The following is an 18,671-nucleotide window of genomic DNA, read 5'->3' on the forward strand; positions in this document are numbered from 1 at the left end:
TGACCTCAGTCATTTGATACTTACTAGCTATGTGACCTTGGGCAGATCACTTGAATCCTTTGCCTCATCAAAAACAAAAACAAAAACAAAAAAAGCTCGGAAAAGTAGAAAGCAGTCTGGCAGAAATTAAGCTCAGTCCAAAACCTTACATCACATTGCACAATACAGTCCAAATGGATACATAATTTTATTATTAAAGATGAAAATATAAAAACTGAATAGCTTAGAATCATAGAGTGTCAGAATTAGAAGATTTCTGTGATTACTCTGTGAGGAAGTTTGGCCTTTGATCAAATAACTTAAGATACTTTAGAGATCTCATTCCTTCATTTTATTTTATTTTTTTTTATTTCTTAAAAATTTTGTTTTTAAGGGCAGCTAGGTGGAGTAGTGGATAAAGCACCGGCCCTGGAGTCAGGAGTACCTGGATTCAAATCCGGTCTCAGACACTTAATAATTACCTAGCTGTGTGGCCTTGGGCAAGCCACTTAACCCCATTTGTCTTGCAAAAACCTAAAAAAGAAAATTTTTGTTTTGAGTTCCAAATTCTCTCCCTTCACCTGTGACTCTCCCACCCATTGATTAGGCAAGATAAATGAAACCCATTACAAATATTTATAGACAGATAAAACAAATTTCTGCAATAATCATGTTCTAAGGGGAAAAAAGAAAGAAATAGAAACTGCTTCAATCTGCACTCAAGTCTAATAGGTCTCTTTCTCAAGGTAGATAGCATATTTCATCATGAGTTCTTTGGAATTGTGGTGAAACATTGTATCAGTTAGAGTTACTAAATCTTTCAGAGTTGATAGTCTTTACAATATTATGGCATGACAAATTTTTCTCCTTGCATCAAGTTCTTCCATCAGTTCAGACCAGTTTTCCCAGGTTTCTCTGAAACTATTGCTTTTCATCATTTCTTATACCACAATAGTATTCTAATATATTCATACACCATAACTTGTTCAGACATTCCCCAATTTATGGGCATCCCCTTAGTTTCTAAGTCTTTGCCACCACAAAAAAAGAACTGCTTTAAATATTTCTGCCCCTTTACTCTTTCTTTGATCTCTTTAGTGTGTAAGACAGGGATTCTTGGTAGTATCCCTGAGTTAAAGGGCGCATAGTTTAACACCTTTTGAAACATAGTTTCAAATTGCTTTCCAGAATGGTTGGATTAATTCACAACTTCACCTATTAGTGCACCTGTTTTTCCCACATCACCTCCAGCATTTTTCATTTTCCTTTTCTGTCATTTTAGTCAATTTAATAGGTGTGAGCTAGAACCTCAAAGTTGCTCTGTTTTGTTTTTCTCTAATTATTTGTGATTTAGAACATTTTTTCATGTGACTATTGATGTCTTAGATTTCTTTCTCTGAATACTGCTTATTCATATCCTTTGAGCAATTATCAATTGGAGAATGGCTCTTTTTATAATTGATTCAATTCCCATGATATCATAGAAACATGCTGCAAAGTTTCTTGCTTTTCTTCTCATTTTTGCTACATTTAACCACACACACACACACACACACACACACACACACACACACACACACACATATATATATATATATATATATATAAAATATATATAAAATCAAAATTACCATTTTACTTCCTGTGAACTTCTCTATCTCTTTTTTTGATCATGGAATGCTTCCCCTATCCATAGATCTGACAGGTAATTTCTTCAATGCTCCTCTGATTTGCTTATAATAGCACCCATATCTAAATTATGTACCCATTTAGAGTTCAACTTGGTATATGCCATGAGATGAATATGTGCCTTGTTTTTGCCATTCTATTTTGTAGTTTTCCCAACAATTGTGGTCAAAAAATACATTCTGGGATCTTTTGATTTATCAAACACTAAGTATTTCTTTCTGGTTTTGTTTCTATTTACTCATTTGTTTCTATACACTGTATACCTAATCATTAGTTCTACCAATCTGTTTTTTACTATAGACCAAATTGTTTTGATGATTATAATATAACCTTTAGTATAATTTAAGATCAGGTGTGTTGGCTCATTTTCTTCCTTGTTCCTTTTAATTAAGTCTCTTGTTATTCTTGATTTTTTTGCTTCTCAAGATAAATTTTGTCACAATATTTTTCTAGTTCTATTAAAGCAATCCTTTGGTATTTGATTGGGATGATACTAAATAAGTAATTATTTTAGGCAGTATTGTTGGATCTTTGTCCAGGTTATACTTGCCAGTGGTGAGTGTTTCTAGGACTCTGACTTGGTTCCTCTTCTCTTCCTGTCTATTTTATTTCATTTGCTAATTTCATTAGCTTCCATAGTCTCACTTATGATCTCTATGCAGATGACTGGTTGTTCCATAGTCTGCTCTCTCAGGAAGCTCTCTTCTGATCTCCATTCTTATACCTCAAATTGTATTTCAGGCATCTAGAACTGTTGGTCTCTTAAGCATCTTAAATAAAGCATCCTAAATGGAATTCATTATCTTTCCACTCAAATCCTCCTGTATGCACAACTACTCTGTCAAGAGTAATGCTCCTAGTCAACCAAATTTAGGTGTCTTCTTTGACTTCACACTCTTTTCCACCCACCATATTAAATCAGTTTTCAAGTGCTATTCTTTCACAACATCTCCTGTATATGCCACCCTCTCTCCTGATATTATAATTATTCTTGTGCGGGAATTCCTCATACCTGGGCTTTTGCAATAATCTGCTGATTGGTCTTCTAAATCAAGTCACTTTTCATTTTAATCCATATTTTAGTCAGCTGATCAAACTGATCTTCCTAAAGTATAGTTTTGATCACCTACCTACCCCATTTAATAAATTCCAATGGTTCCCTTTTCCTCCAGGATTAAATAAAAACACTCTGTTTAGCTTTTAAAACCTTTCATAACCTGAATGTCTTGCCTAAAGTTTATGTTGGCTGAACTGAATTAAATTCTAAACATATTTTTCCCTAAGAAGCATATGAAGTATTTAATTCTACAGTATTAAATGTAACATGCCATATTCTGCTAAATGATGTCAATTTAACCTCATCAAAACCCTATAATTTTAATGAATAGATTGGTGATAATATTCAGTCATTTTTCAGTCATATCCAACTCTTCATGACCCCATTTGGGATTTTCTTGGCAGAGATAATGGCCATTTCCTTCTTCAACTTATTTTACAACTGAGGAAACTAAGGCTTAAGTGGTTAAATGACTAGCCAAGGTCACACAATGTATGTATCTGTCCTCAAGTCTTTCTGACTTCAGGTCTTCAGCTCTATCCACTGAACCATCCAGCTGCCCTAGCAGTTGGTACCTTAAAAAAAATGTACATATGATCCGAAATTTAGAGCTGGGATGACAAAGGTCATGTACTCCAAACCCTTTTCATTAACTGAGCCCCAAAGAAGTCAAGTCCTGAAAAATTTCACTTACTATTACCCTTAAGAATTTCTGTTTCTCTATCCAGGTTTATAATAATCATATTTCTCAGATCTCATAAGCACTTGATTTTATACTTATAGTATTAATTGATATTTATAATAACACCTAAAATTCTAAAAAATATTTTACACACATTATTTCATTGAACACCATAACAATCCTATGTTGTTATCATTATCTTCATTCCATAGATGAGGAAATCAGCATTCTGAGAAGTTAAATGGCTTGTTACAGCTAATGACAAGATTCAGATTCAGTTATTCTTGACTTCAAGTCTAACACTCCATTTATTAATCCATACTGCCTTTCAATTAATCAATAGATGTTTTAAGAGTTGTCTGCATTCTGGTGATCTAAAGCAATATTTTCTTTCCCACTTAATTTTAAGCTTATGAAGAACAATGACTGCATCTTATCTAAACTACTCATCTCCCAAACACAATGCCATGGAAACAGAAGAAATATAATAAATAGTATTTGTTTTGAATAAATATTGTCTACCCAACTAAAGTTAGAGCAGAAACTATACTGGGTTTGTATACCTCAATGTCTTAATTCTATGCATTCAATGAATATTTGATTAATTTAGCTAAATATTTAAGAACACAACTCAGACATTATTTACTCTTTCAATGACTCATGTTAATCATGAAAATTGTATCATTTATGATTTTATTTTCTTGGTTGGATACAAATTTAATTATGAGTAACACTGAAATCTTTGTATAACTGTACTATAAAAGTTAATTTTTTCATTTGCTTGTATCTCTTAAACTCTTTTCTTCCATTAAGCTTTATATTATATAATATGATTGTACAAAATCTGAGAAAAGCAAAATTGAAGATGGTGTAGCTATAAAATAATACATCAGTTATAAGGTACATACAAAGTCAATCTCATGTATTCACTTAAACCAACATTTACTGAGAATTTATTATGAGCAAACATGATCTTAAAAAAAAATAGGGGCAGCTAGGCGGCGTAGTGGATAAAGCACCGGTCCTGGAGTCAGAAGTACCTGGATTCAAATCCAGTCTCAGACACTTAATAATTACCTAGCTGTGTGGCCTTGGGTAAGCCACTTAACCCTGTTTGCCTTGCAAAAAGAAAAGATACATGTCACCTTACCCTCAAGGATCTTATAATCTCATAAGGAAAATGATGTATATGAATAACTATCACTTTATGATACATGCCATAAATAGTACAGAACACACCAAATGACTCTGACCAATGTTATGTTAAAATGACATCATTATAATATTCCATATTCTGCCATCACATGGTCTTTGAAAAACTTTGCTAGAAAACTGTTCACATCTCTCATTCATAATGCTGTTCTTCTATCTAACTGTTCCCTTAAAATGCTGTTTTTACTTTACCATGGAAAGAGGGAAATGAAACAATCAGGTAGAATGATTTGCCTATAAAAAAGAGGATGATACTCTTCATTTAAGGTGAATAATAGTTTGTCTAATCAAACTATTCGTTCTTGATTTAAAAAGTCTTAAAATAATACAAGTTATTTCTTCTGTTTCATCTGCTGTTATTAGAAATGTGTCAATAATTAAACACTGTTCTTTAATGATAATCTTTGTGTTTTCAGGAAGGGAACAAGTAAATTTCTTGATAGAGAAGGGGTCACAGATGTCATATTACAAAAGACCCTTGTCTATTAAGTAAAGAACTTAAGGAGAAAGTTTTATATTCACAGTGCACCCTGATTTGCTTACAAATCCAGTAAAATCCCCATGACTTCTGTTTTTTTCTGAAATCAGTGTTTCCTTCAGGGACAACCACGGATTCCTAACATATAATCTAGTCTTTTTCATTTGCACAAACTGTTTTCTCTCCCCCTGCCCCAAAGCATGACAAGCAGGGGATTTCCATCATCTTTTAACTGGTATTACAAGCTTTCTCTTATGGAAGAAAACTTTAGCTAGTCAAAGTCTTGATTATATAACACTAATTTCTGAACACTCTAAGAGTAACTTTCATCTTCACCAAATCTGGATAAAACACATAAATAACACTTCACATTGGAAAATGTTTCCCTTCTTACACATCCTGAGACATCTGAGTTGCAATATAAACTAATATCTATATTTGTTCAGATAGTGCTTTTCTGATGATTTTTCCTTCATGTACATCTAGCTAAGAAAAGAACTCAAATGCTGAACTATGTATGTAATTAAAATATGCATTACTTCCTTCCCACTTAAAAATATTGCCAGTTTCTTTTGTTTCCCTCTTGCTCCCCCATCTTAATTCTCTAGAATTTTACTTTATTCTCAATTTAATTTAACTCAGGACTAGAAACTGGACCTTCAATTTCATTGGTAAAGATACAAGGTAAAGGGAGAAGGGGGAGGAGTATATAATACATACACTGAGAGGTAAATAGGAGATAATTTGAAGAGAGAAAACTAGCAACTAGAGAAGGCCTAAAATAGGTTTCTCATAGGAGGTTACACCTGAGCTAAGTAATTCTTGGAGGAAGCTAAGGAATTTAAGAGCCAAAGATATGGAGGACAGCCTATACAAAGACACAAATGTGGAAAAAGGAATGCTGAGGTCCAAACTAGGCCAATGTTGGTGGAAAACAGGGTACTAATAATGGAAAGGTAGACTGGAGCCAGACTGTAAAAGGCTTCCTTTTAAAAAAAAATTATTTATTTAAGGCAATGGGGTTAAGTGACTTGCCCAAGGTCACACAGCTAGGTAATTGTTAAGTGTCTGAGACCAGATTTGACCTCAGGTCTTCCTGACTTCAGGGCTGATGCTCTACCCAAGTGTGCCACCTAGCTGCCCCTGTAAAGGGCTTTCAATGACAAGGAGAATCTTCCTTTATGTCAGAGGCAGAAAACTTTAAGTATAGAATGTTACAAAGTCATATCTGCAGTACTTATGTTGGTTAGTTTTGCCAAATTGTTTTTTTAAAATCATTACTTTAAAGGAAGATTTGAAGGGTGGCTAAGGAAAGACATATATACATATATTATATAATATATATGGAAATCAATATGTAGAAAACAAAAAGCATCAATTTTTTTAATGACAAATGGGGGAGATTATATTTCATCCTAGACCTGGAGGGTATAGGTCCCAGTGAAGATTCTTCATCAGAAAGTAAAACAGAACTGTGCTTTAAGAACTTTTTTTAATCTTCCCAAGTCCCCATCTTTTGAACTCTGGCATGTCTCCTTTTTTTCCCCTTCCCTGCAGAGCCAGGATTTGTATATATATAAACATAGTCTTTGAGAGTTAGAAATGATCTTAGAGGGTATCTCAGTCAACTTCCTCATTTTACAGATGAGGAAACAGACTCATAGAGATAAAGTAGCTTAACTAAGGCCAAATAGTCAAAGGTCTTCTTTTTGGCATGAGGTCTGGGAAGTACTTGAAATAGTTTCAGTATAATTATCGTTTTGATGCCAGGATAAGACTCTCCCTCCCTGTCATCTTCCCCAGAAGGCCCAATGCTCCACAACTCAGGGCAGTCGGGTAGCTGACTTCTTTCTCTCCCTTGTGCTCCAGTGTAGCTGAAGAATAAACACAGAAAGGAAGGGCTGACTGCTGTGAATTTTGTATCTTACCCTTCAGCCTAGCATGGCTTTGCACACAGTAGCCATTTAAGTGTGGGATGAATAAAAGATTGGGGGAAGTGGAGAGAAAAAAAAATGCATTTCTCCCAACCCTGTCCCAGGGAAGGCGCCAGACAGAAGAGGATTCCACTCTCTTCAGTGACTTGGACAGACAAGGGCATCCGGTACTGCCTTAGGAGGACACCGGCAAGCCGAGCCTGCCCTGCCCTAGCCCCTAATTTAGAAACTGCCGTTGAGGTCAGGAGCTGCCCTGCCACTTTGCCTGACACTCCCAAGAACTCCCAAGAGCAGTGGGCAGTCTGACTTGCTTTGCCTTGTGGCTTGGCTCTCTCTCCCTTCTCCAGCTTTATCTCCAGGCCACTCCCCCAACCTCTTCCCGCCCCTTAAGAGCCTTGTGGAGGTAGTGGAAGAACACCAGTTAGATGAGGAAAAGTAGTGGATGATGGCATTCGACTTGGAACCCACACTTAAATATGGGGCATGTGACAGGGGGTGGGAGTGACCGGGAAGGGGGATGGGGGGAAAGGTGGGGAGACAGAAGGGAACGCCTCACTCTTTTCTTCTCCTATTGAAATTCTGCCCTGGGAACCATGCTTATTCACTGGCTTGTTCCTTTTGTGTCTCTTCCTAGTACTGCACCACAAGGGCATTTCTGCTTGGATTCCTGCTGGTATCCCTGCTGGTGAAACCAGTTTTGTGTGTAGAGTTGCTGCATAGGTGAAGGAAATAACATCTCTTCAAGGAAGGCTAGACTAGGACTAACCTTGTCTGTGAACTAAAGCTATTTTCTATATATAAGTGATTATTCTGACTTCCCACTGCCTGAAAGTCATATGTGCTTCATTTCCATTTTTCCACTGGGGTTCTTCAGTACTCTTGGGGGTTGGGGAGTCTCATTGACTCAAGCCCTATCTGTACTTCCCCAATTTTAGGGTTCCAAAAACCCTGGTTCCATTTAACAATTAAATAGATTGGCTTTTACAAAGGAATATTTATTCTCTCTCTATTATCTCCCAGAGCCTTCATTTTAATGAAAAATCCCAGCCCAGTTATGACTTCATTTCTTATGAGTCTTCATTCCTCACTTTACCATTTCTATCTCAAAGTCTGGTGGCAACAGACAAGTGACAAAGCAACAGGTGTGGATTTCACTGGTAGCTGTAGTCAACACCCTGCACACAGGCAGACCAGGTCATAGGGTTATTTTCCCATTGAAAGCAGCAGTGAGAATCAGAAACTCTTTTAAGTATTGCACTGATGTGAGAAAGGGGTTGCCTGTGTGCAGGGTGCCCTAAATGGTGTCCAAAAATTGTCTGCTTACCCAGCCCTGGCTTGATTACTGTGGCAGGCAGGGATCCCACAGTGTGGTCAAGACCTCCCAAAATCTACAAAAACTTCTTCAAAGATTCCATTCACCATTGGTGCATAGGTGCACACACTCATAGACAACACATGATTCAATAGACTGAAAGACCAACAACTCTTGTTGAAAGGGAACCAGCAGGTATCACATCCAAATAGCAACCCTGAATGAAACAAGGCTGGCAAAATGAAGGCCAGCTTGCTCAAGTTGGCTCTGGATTCACATTTTTCTGTAGTGAACACAGTGAAGGGGAGCATTGTGAAACTGCCGTAGGTTTTTATAATCAAAACTATTCTTTAAATTTTTTTTAGGTTTTTTGCAAGGCTATGGGGTTAAGTGGCTTGCCCAAAGCCACACAGCTAGGTAATTAATAAGTGTTTGAGGCCAGATTTGAACTCAGGTACTACTGACTCCAGGGCTGGTTCTCTATGCACTGTGCCACCTAGCTGCCCTATCAAAACTATTCTTGTCAACAAGCTTGAATTTCTACCAAAAGGAGTGAATGACGGCTCATGACAATGAGATTGCCACTTGCAGGAAAACATCATGCCATATTAACAGTGCCTATGATCCAACAATGACAAATCCTGATGAAGTCAAAGGAAAAAGTTTATGAAGACTTGGGAGACCTTTATCATCAAGGTACAAAAAGAGTATAAGCGTACCTCAAGTTGAAGTCCAACTGAAGAAGAGGTTCTGAATGCTGTTGGGCTCCTTTCAAGTGGCGAAGCTGAGACCTACAAAGTGGGGAGGTCCATTGCTCATCGAAAAACTGACTGGAATTGTCCAGGTTATATGGCATGAAGAGGCTTTCCTAATAGTGGGATTCAGCTGGTTTGTACTGGCTCAATAAAATCAATACCTAATTTGGGGGCAGCTAGGTGGCACAGTGAATAGAGTACTGGCCTTGGAGTCAGGAGTACCTAGGTTCAAATCCGACTTCAGACACTTAATAATTACCTAGCCGTGTGGCCTTGGGCAAACCACTTAACCCCATTGCCTTGCAAAAACCTAAAAAAAATCAATACCTAATTTTATATTAATTTCAGTGAACTGGTTGTTAATTTATTTGAATCCCACCACTGGGTTATTCCCCCCCAAGAATTCAAGGATGCCTCTATCATCCATCTCTATAAAGGTAAAGAGAATAGACTTTTCTGTGACAATCACAGGGGTGAATCTCTTTTAGTCATTGCTGGTAAGATTCTTGCCAGAGTCTTCTCACCTGGAAGGATGGTCACCTCCCAGAAAGGGTCAAGGAACAATCCATATGGTGTTTGCTGCTTGAAAACTCCAGGAGGTTTGTATAAAACATTTGCAGGTCTGACCGAGGCCTTTATTCTGTCAGTCAGGAGGCTTTATGGAAAATTATGTCAAAATTTGGTTGCCCAGAGAAGTTCATTTGTATTAGGTTCTGGATAGTAGATGATGCTCTCGAGGTTTCCCTGTCACCAATGGCTGTGCCCTTGCTCCCATGTTTTTAGCATGTTTCCAGCCATGTTATCAAATGCCTTCACTGAGGATTAACATGGCATTAAGGTCAGCTACCACATTGATAAACTCTTCAACTTGAAAAGGCTACAAGCCAAGACTGAGTGGAAGAGTGTTGGTGCATGATCTTCTGTTTGCAGATGATGGTGCTCTCAATGCAGTCTCTGAAGTTGAGATGCAACAGAGTATGGATCGATTCTCTGCTGTTTATGCTAATTTTGACTTGAAAATTAGCACCAAGAAACACAGGTGCTTCATTGATTTTTGCAAATAGAGAAGTTTTGAGTACTGAGAACAAGTTCACTTAGCTTAGCAGTGCCCTTTCCAGAGAGATACACACACATTGCCAGAGCTAGCTCAGTATTTAGGAACCTCCAAAAGAAAGTGTGGCAAGAAGAGGTATTAACTGCCAAACTGATGGTCTACCGAGCCATTGTGTTGACCTCATTGCTATATGCCTGTGAAACCTGGACAGTCTACCAGCACATCAGGAAACTAAATCGCTTCCATTTAAAATAGCTTAGGAAGTTTCTAAGATCACCTGGCAGACACTGAGGTCCTTTCTCAAACTACTCTGCCTAGCATTCAAACATTACTACAGAGAGTGCAACTATGATGGACTGGTCACATTCTTAAAATGCCAAAAAAAGACTATTTTTATGGAGAACTCACACAGGGCAAGCACTCACAAGGGGGTCAAAAGAAGTGATACTGAGATACCCAGACAGTCTCACTGAAGAACTTTAGAATTGATTGTACAGTATGGGTGGCACTGGCACAGGATTGCCCCTCATCAGTGAAGGGTCTGCATTCTATGAGGAAGGCAGAATTGAAGCAGCTCAAAGGAAAAAAGACATCTGTAAGTTTAGTGTACCCACCTCAAGTGTTCACATGGACTATTTGTGCCTAACCTGTGGTAGAGCAATCCAAGCTGAGCTCATAGTCAGACACATTGTAATTTGTCTTAGAGTGATATCATTTTGGTCTTCTTCTATAATGAAGGACAAGAACCAACCATGTACTTTAGGACTTTCTTGATAAACTCTTCTTACTAACTACCTTCATCTTACCTCATCCACTTTCTTTTCTGCTCCTTTATGTGTTAGCTTTCCCTATTAGAAAATAAGCTTCTTGAAGGAAAGGGTTGATTACTTCTATTTGTATCTGCAGAGCTAAACAATTAATAAAAGCTTGTTGACTTGATGTAGACTTTTTAGGTTTCCCTTCATGACTAGTTGCACCATCTTGCTAGAAATTCTGGGCTCCAGGGTCGTCATGGCTCCCATATATCATGGAACTCTCCATATGTTGATCTGAGAAGAACAAAGAAAAGAAGAGCAAATCCACAAGTCCATTTCTAGAGACCACAGGACCTAAGAAGAGAGAAAGGTGGCCCTCAGGCCCTAATTTCCTTATTACTTTATAAAATTCCTAGTGTGACTAAATTAGTCCTTTAGCCCTGAATGCCACTTGAAAAAAGTAAGCAACTGTGCTTCAATCAGATAGATTTAAAGATATATATATATATATATATATATATGTATATGTATATACATATATATATGTATGTATGTATGTATATGGAGTTCTAGCTATAGAGCCTATTAAAGAGGCAACTTCATGAGCTAGAGGATTGCAGAATATCTTCTAAAAGCAGGTTGCTTTATTTCCTATATGGGTGTCTCCATCTTAGATGGTTTGGGCATAAATCAAACACATTACATCAAGAAACAATAGAATTGGGGCAGATTAGGTGGTTCAGTGGATAGAGCACCAGCCCTGGAGTCAAATTGGCCTCAGACACTTAATAATTACCTAGCTGTGTGACCTTGGGCAAGTTACTTAACTCCATTGCCTTAAATAAAAAATAAATTAAAAAAAATGGAATTTCTGTTTGCTTCTTTCCATATGGGTTTATATATAATTCTGATGGAACATGAAGTAAGTAGATCCAGGAAAACAATGTGTAACAAGTGAAACAATCTCTGGATTTGCCCTTTTCCTCTCCATTAAAAGGTCCTCTCAGCTCTGGATTTATGTATAGTTCCAGCCTAGGGAAACAACCTTCAAATTAGAAAAGTCTAACTCTTGTCTTTGATTAATAAAAGCCCTATCCTGGAGCCTGGAGCAAATTACTTTAAGTCTGGCTTTAGAGTGTCTTGAAGCAGAAAGTTGGTGGCTAGGTGGCACACTGGTTAGAATACTGGGCCCAGAGTCAGGAAGCCTTATCTTCCCGAGTTCCAATTTGCCTCAGACACTCCTTAACTCTGTGATCCTGGACAAGTCATTTAACCCTGTTTGCTTTATTTCCTCATCTGTAAAATGAGCTGGAAAAGGAAATGGTAAGGAAGGAAATGGCCATTCTAGAATCTTTGTAAGAAAACCCCAAATGAGATCACAAAAAGTCAGGTATGACTGAACAACAACAAAGTAGAAGAAAATTAATTCTATGTACAATCTGGGACAATTATAGGATGGCTATCTATTTCTTCCACATTAAAGAAATACTAAACACAAAAGGCTCTTATAGGTGTGAATTAACAAAGAATTATACCACTACACACACACACACACACACACACACACACACACACACGCAAAACATTTAGGACAGCTGGATGGCACTGTGCATAGAGTACCAACCTGGACTCAGGAAGACTTTTCTACCTGAGTTCTAATCTGATCTCATATACTTATTAACTGTTGACCCCTGGCAAATCATTTAATGCTGTTTACCTAATTTTCTTCATCTATAAATAAACTGGAGAAGGAAATGGCAAACCAGACCAGTACCTTTGTCAAGAAAACCCCAATGTGGACATGAAAAGTCAGATGACTGAATAGCAACAAGCATGAAGCTTTTTTTAGAAATAATAAAAAGGCATATTACACTTCACCTCAGCCTGTGCAAAGAATTCCCTCCAGATTTGTGTCTTCTGCAAAGTCAGACTAGCTTATTGGGATCAACATTTTCCCTATGAAGCACTATTGTTTGTTGTCCTTCATTCTCAAAAAATACCAAAATAACATCACTATGTTGAGGTTAAAGTACAGTGATGTTTGATCAGACCAATATGAGTTTGGAAGGGTCTACCATAGATTGGGCACAAGTAAGCCACATGAACATATGGAGTGGAGATTTCTCTAAATCTGTGCATTTCACATTTTTTTTGAGTTGTTGCAATTCTACTTTGCTCATACCTTCTTTGATGCCGGCATGTCATGCTAGGCAGTCCTTTGCCAGTGTCCTCCATGTCTCACAAATGATTCTAAAGTTATTCAGTGAGATCTTGAGAGTGTCCTTGTATTACTTCTTCTGACCTCTATGTGAGCAATTGCCTTGTGTGAGTTCCCTGTGAAATAGTCTTTTAGGCAAACATACATTTGGCATTTGAACAATGTGACTAGCTCATTGGAGTAGTATTCTCTGCAGTAGAATTTGAATGTTTGGCAGTTTAGCTCAAGAAAGGGTCTCAGTGTCCTTATCTTGCCAGGTGATCTTCACTGTAGTGTACATAAAGAGAAAAATCCAATGCCTACTAAAAGACTCAAGATCTCCAGATTTCTCAAATCCACAAGATTGCCTCAAAGACTAGACACATCCATCTCAAAATTGTTCTTTAGCCACCTCTGCTCAGCAAAGAAAATACAAAACAAAAATGGCAGCCAGATCACTGAGATCAAATCTTAGACTAACTTAAGTTTCTGCCAGGGTAGGGGAAAGAAGCTCCTTCCCCACTCTTCATGGGAAGGCCAAGGAGAATTAACTGTTTGCTACACAATTTAAAGAGGAAGAAATGGCTCCAGAGGCTGCTTCTCCTCTTTTAAACTCAAGTCCCTCCCCTGCCACAATCTTAGGGACCAACTAAGGGACAGACAAGGAATGTTTCATCACCCTAAAGTATCCAGAGTATTGACCAAACCACGCATGGTCAGCTAGAAGCAGTCAGGACAATTCAGCTTATGCTCCATGGGATGTAACCAGTAGTATGTCTAAAAGTTTAGTAACTTTTAGGTGAACATGGGGTGGCATGGGGTATGTGGAGGGATAGGATGTATATAAAACAAATAACAAAATCATCAATATCAACAAAATATCAAATTAACAAATTTGTAGTGTAATGCCAATTTCTGATGATCCCACTGAAAATTTAATAATCAACTCTCATGAGCTTGTTCAAGTTAATAACAGCATGCCCTTGGTTGCAACTTCCATTACAAATGAAATATTATAATAGCAATAATGTAGAAGAAAAAGGAAAAAAGCAAGTAGACAATCAAAAATTATAGTGACCAAGATTAACCTTAGAGAAATAGAAACTGAACATCAGTTAAATCATGGAGTTTGGAGCTGTTAGGACAAATTGAAGGAGTAGCCCTAGACTGTAGAATGTTGGTATATGAATTCTAGATTCAGATATTCCTAGTATAACCTAGGTTTCAATCTTGGCATAGCCATCTAATTGGTGGGAAAAATGCTGATGACATTGTGCACTTGCTTGAGGGTCAAAATTGATGTAAGAAAGATATTAATTTCCCATTATTGCTTTGAGGAAATATGGGTATTGATAATATTAGTAAAAGAAGGAAAAAGAAACATTTCAAAATTCTGTACATAGAAGATAGCAGAAGGAAGTTCAAGAAAGGACACAGGTGAGCAGAGTCATTTTCTGTCTAGCTGTTGACTGGCTGAGCAGGTGTTGCCTTGTCCTTTTTCACTCCTGCTTTTTACTTGTTTTTTACATGATTTTAGCAAATCACTATTGTCATTGCCCCTGAAAAACTGCATTAATAATCTAACATATTAATAGTTTATTGTAATCACTATCTTTATGATTTATCAGAATATAACTCCCTTCCCTGCTCCTATAGGAGATTTAGACAGGGACTGTCTGACTTCTGTAACTGTATTGTCAGCACTTAGCATAAGGCTCAGCACATAGGCAGCATTTAATCATTGTTTTTCATTCATTCATTTTTAGGCTGCAAATTCATCAAGACTCTTAAGTTGCCTGAGCTTATTAGTTCTAAAGTCATGTTTGTTTCTCCTGCTTTTGGATAATCATTATTTTGCAATCATGATGTCAATTCACTACAGCTATTTTTTTCTACAAACACTTAAAAAAACCACACACATCTATATTACAAAAGTGATTTGGTCTATGAAGTTAGGTGGCACAGTGGATAGAGCACTGGCCTTGGAGTCAGAAGGATAGGAATTTGAATCCAGCTTCAGACATATGACACTAATTATGTGACCTTGGGAAAACCCTCCATCTCCAGTCATCCCACTGGCCACTGGACCCAGATGGTTCTGGAAGAGAAAGTGAGACTGGTGACTTAGCACAGCAACCCTCATTCAAATCCAATTCATGTGCTTGTCATAGTATCACCTCCCCTGGTGTCATGGTCTTCTTCAAGAATGAAGGACAGGACGGGAGTAGGCGCTGCCGGCGGCTGAGGGCCGTCCGAGGACTACGCGGAGCCGCTCGGGCTTGGTCTGAGCCCCCTGTCCCGGCCGCGACCCTCGGGTGCGACGCGCGACAGCCCCGGCCTCCCTCTCCGTTCATGTCGGCCTTCGAGAAGACCATGCACCTGGGCCGCCTGCCCTCTCGGCCCCTGCTGCCAGGCGGCGGGGGTGGCCAGAGAGGAGCCAAGCTGCTCATGGGCCCTGGAAGAAAGAGAGACTTTTCTCCTGTTTCCTGGAACCAGTACTTTGAATCCATGGAAGATGTAGTGGTGGAGAATGAAAGTGGCAAAGATACTTTGCGAATTTATAAGAGTGGTTCAGAAGGCCCAGTTTTGCTGCTGCTGCAGGAAGGAGGCCATTCTGCCCTTTCTTGGGCTGTGTTCACTGCAGCAATCATTACCAGAATTCAGTGTCAGGTTGTGGCACTGGATCTGAGGAGTCATGGTGAGACAAAAGTTAAGAATTCTGAAGATTTGTCTGCAGAAACTATGGCGAAGGATATAGGGAATGTTGTTGAAGCTATGTATGGAGATCTTCCTCCTCCTATCATGCTGATTGGCCACAGTATGGGAGGTGCCATTGCAGTGCATACAGCATCATCCAATTTGGTACCAAGTTTACTGGGTCTCTGCGTGATCGATGTTGTTGAAGGTACGGCAATGGATGCTCTAAACAGCATGCAAAACTTTTTACGAGGACGCCCTAAAACCTTCAAATCCCTGGAGAATGCCATAGAATGGAGTGTAAAGAGTGGCCAGATACGGAATCTGGAATCTGCTCGAGTTTCAATCATTGGCCAAGTCAAACAGTGTGAAGGAACACTGAGTCCTGAAGTCTCTAAAGCCTTGGTGGAAGGGATCATAGAGGAAGAAGAAGAAGATGAAGAAGGAAGTGAATCTGTTAATAAAAGAAAGAAGGAGGATGATACTGAGACCAAGAAGGACCAGCCATACACCTGGAGAATTGAACTGGCAAAAATAGAAAAGTACTGGGATGGTTGGTTCAGAGGTTTATCCAATCTCTTCCCTAGCTGCCCTATTCCTAAGCTACTGCTTCTAGCAGGTGTTGACAGACTTGATAAAGATCTCACAATTGGCCAAATGCAAGGAAAGTTTCAGATGCAGGTACTTCCACAGTGTGGCCATGCTGTTCATGAAGATGCTCCTGACAAGGTAGCTGAAGCTGTTGCAAATTTCTTGATTTGTCACAGGTTTACAGAGGCCATTGGTGGATTTCAGTGTGCCTTCCCTGGCTGTTAGTGTCCTGATGTCCTTCAGCACCAAGATCCATTGTAAATACACCACACCAGAGGCCACTGTGATGTAGCTGTATCTTCCTCACCTTGTCCCCAGTCCAGCCCAGCCATGAGACATCAGCTCATTGATAGAACTAGTGTCCCCAACACATGTAAAACCTCTTCGCCTATTCTTGACAAAGCATTTTGTTCAGGACCCCAAATGTGTATCCATCTCCCCAATTCCAAACTTCTTATGGGCTCCAAAGCAAGACTCCTTCCCATCTCATCCTATCTCACCCCATTTCCCTTTTCCCAAAAGGGACCATATTTCCAAAACCAAAATGACCAGTTGTAGGGTGGAGTTTCCACTTTTGTAGCACTTGGGCTGAAGCCCCAATTGAGCTTTTTGCTTCCAGTATTGGGGAGACTAACTGGACCCTTCCAGTCTTGTGGAGGCAAGGGGTAACCTAGTTTAATGCTGGGAACTCTCTTTGCCACACTTGGGTTGGGAATGGGAAGGTTAAGGGTAATGAAAAGGAATTTTTCTTTGACCTAGCCTTAGACATCCAAAATGTATATGAAAATTATTTAATTGCCATGTTTAGGGGTGAGGAGCCTTTTTTTCCTTCAAATAAAATGACCAATCAGGTTACTATTTTCTCTGGGGTTTGATCCTTTCAGCACACCCCTAGAGGCTGTTAATGTGCTTTTGCCCCAGGGGTGATAGCAACCCAGCCTTAGGCTCAATCCTCAGTGTGGTTCAGGTACATGGGATCAGGGAGGGAGGATGCTGCATGTACCAGAGCCACCCAGGTAGGGCCCAGTCCAAACACATTATGCCACCACCTTCTACTTAATCCATACAATGGGTAATGTACTACCTCTCAGATAGTCTGAGACCAGACCAAATTGTACCAACAGATTGCCCACACCATACACTGAGCTCTGGCTATGTCTTACATTACTCTCTTCCTGGAGGAGGGTAATCACCCACCAGCTCCCCTTGGCTGGGCTTTACTGCCTCCCCAGTGCCACCCCCTCTACCACTAACTAGCCTTGCTTGAACAAGTGTAGCCTATCCAGGGAGCCAGGATTAAGCCCATTTGTTGTTAACCATTGAGCTGTGATATGGTGCAAAGTGTGTGTTTGCCTTTCCCAATCCACCTCTTCACAGCCTGGGTAGTTTCCATGGGTTTCCTTTCATAGAAGCAGCACAGCTGAGCCCTCCTCACTCTGTCCACCACAAGGGGAGATGTTTCCCTAGTGTTGGAGGGAGGTTCCCAAAAGCCATGCCTATTCTGTGTCTTAGGTGCTGCTCCTGCTCTACCCTGCTCTGCACCTCAAGCCACTCTGTCCTACTACACAGTCAGGCATCTGGAACCCTCTTTGTTCCTTTGGTATTTATGATCTTGTTTAAAGAAAATAAATATTCCCAGCCTATCTAGCATGAAAAAAAAAATAATGAAGGACAAACATCAATATGTAAATTCAAGTAATTCACTGTGGAATTTTACAGAATTTTCTTGCCATTAAATACTTGGTAAATTGTTGGGTAGGAAAAAATCCCAGGTAAAAAGAAAATGATTACTTATTATATTACAGATATATACAGTTTTAAGAAAACAAATGAATATTGAAACTGGTGCATAGAGGATTGGATTGAACTTTAAAAAATAAAATGAAAATTAACATTGCTGTTGGTATTTACATGAAATATTTTGGCAGTTACATGTTGGTAAGCAATACTGAGTTGAGGAATGGAAAAATGTATTACTGGGAGAAAAATCAGAAGACACATGCAAAAAAGATCTTTTGATTTTTGCCATTCGATGTCTCTGTAATGCTTTCAGCTACAAAAAGTTGAATTATCATTCACATTATGAATAAATTGCTAATAAAGATATTTATTTGGCTTTAATTTACATTATCCATCCAGGAAATCCTGACTATAAAGAAAAGAATTCCTTAAACAGCAAAATATTGTATTCATATTGTGTGTTTTAAATTAATTTGATTTCTGGTTTCATTGCAAGTTTTAATGTAAGGTGTGTACTTGTGTTGTTCATTAGATGATGT

General features: G+C 38.7%; 1 pseudogene; it reads left to right on the forward strand.

Annotated features, from left to right (window-relative positions):
• Positions 1 to 15,456: 15,456 nt before the first annotated feature.
• LOC141511488 (protein phosphatase methylesterase 1 pseudogene) lies at positions 15,457 to 16,928 on the forward strand (annotated as a pseudogene).
• Positions 16,929 to 18,671: the final 1,743 nt, after the last annotated feature.

Source organism: Macrotis lagotis, chromosome 2, assembly GCF_037893015.1.
Source record: "Macrotis lagotis isolate mMagLag1 chromosome 2, bilby.v1.9.chrom.fasta, whole genome shotgun sequence".
Classification (NCBI taxonomy): domain Eukaryota; kingdom Metazoa; phylum Chordata; class Mammalia; order Peramelemorphia; family Peramelidae; genus Macrotis; species Macrotis lagotis.